The sequence below is a fragment of the Dipodomys merriami genome, unplaced genomic scaffold, assembly GCF_024711535.1.
Source record: "Dipodomys merriami isolate MVZ:Mamm:240054 unplaced genomic scaffold, mDipMer1.0.p SCAF_1, whole genome shotgun sequence".
NCBI classification, from domain to species: Eukaryota; Metazoa; Chordata; class Mammalia; order Rodentia; family Heteromyidae; genus Dipodomys; species Dipodomys merriami.
The window spans coordinates 133,652,338-133,653,171 of NW_027202270.1; the positions used below are offsets into that span (position 1 = coordinate 133,652,338).

The following is an 834-nucleotide window of genomic DNA, read 5'->3' on the forward strand; positions in this document are numbered from 1 at the left end:
GCTGCCCGGGGCGAGCCCGCCGCAGAGTCCGGGGTCCGGTCGGGGCCCGAGCGCGCGCGGGAGGGGAGGGGGCGGGGGAGAAGGGTAGCGGTGGGGGAGGGGCCGCCCCCCCCTCCCACCGCCGCCTTCCCAGCGACCTGTTGATGAAGATCTCCACAGCCCGGCCGCCACTGGCCCGTCTCTTACCTCCGCAGCGCGGTGGCCGCCGTTCCTCCAGACCACAGAAGCGACTGCTCTGCCGCGGGCCGCCCTCAATAATACCGGATAAAGAATCCAGAAAACTCCCGACTCCCCACCCCAGAATCTTTTAGTCCCCGCCCCCTCCCCACCGCCAGACTCCTCCGTCGCCGCCGTCGCCGCCAGCAACTCCTCCTCGAGGCCGCGCTAGACCAGCCCCCGCGGCCGCCGCGAGACCGCGCACGCGCCCCCGGGATTCTGGCGCAGAGAGCGCGCCTACCAGTTCTCCCCAGTCCCTCTCCCCGCCTGCTCGGCACGCTCCGCCCACCGCCGGGCTAAAGAGCCTGGCGCGGTCCGCCCAATCGCAAGCCCGCGTGGAGAAGGAGCCCGCTCATTGGTCATCTCCGTACCTCCGAGTAGTCGAGCGCGCGCGTTCACGCGCCTCCGAGTATAAAAGGCGAACCTGACGCGCTCAGAAATTGTGGAGCGGCTTGGCAGCGCGAGTCCGCGCCGCTAGCGTCGTGTGTGGGGGCGCGACGTTTCCCAGGGGCGGAGTCTGGCGAGGGAGGCCGCTTCCTCGGAGTCCCCATCTTCCTCAGGGTGACGGTCACCTCCTGAGGGAATGTCTTTTCTCCTTGAGGCGCGTCTAGTCAGGCA

The 834-nt window shown here is 69.8% G+C and overlaps 1 protein-coding gene across 2 annotated transcripts in view; it reads right to left on the reverse strand.

The window, feature by feature from the left end:
• Nucleotides 1-288, reverse strand: part of Pals1 (protein associated with LIN7 1, MAGUK p55 family member) — an 85,904-nt gene extending 85,616 nt beyond the window's left edge. For both annotated transcript variants that reach the window (XM_070031695.1, XM_070031685.1), the window contains exon 1: nucleotides 187-288. The gene's annotated coding sequence lies outside the window, so the exon portion shown is untranslated. The remainder of the gene's footprint in view (nucleotides 1-186) is intronic.
• Between the last annotated feature and the right edge of the window lie 546 nt (nucleotides 289-834).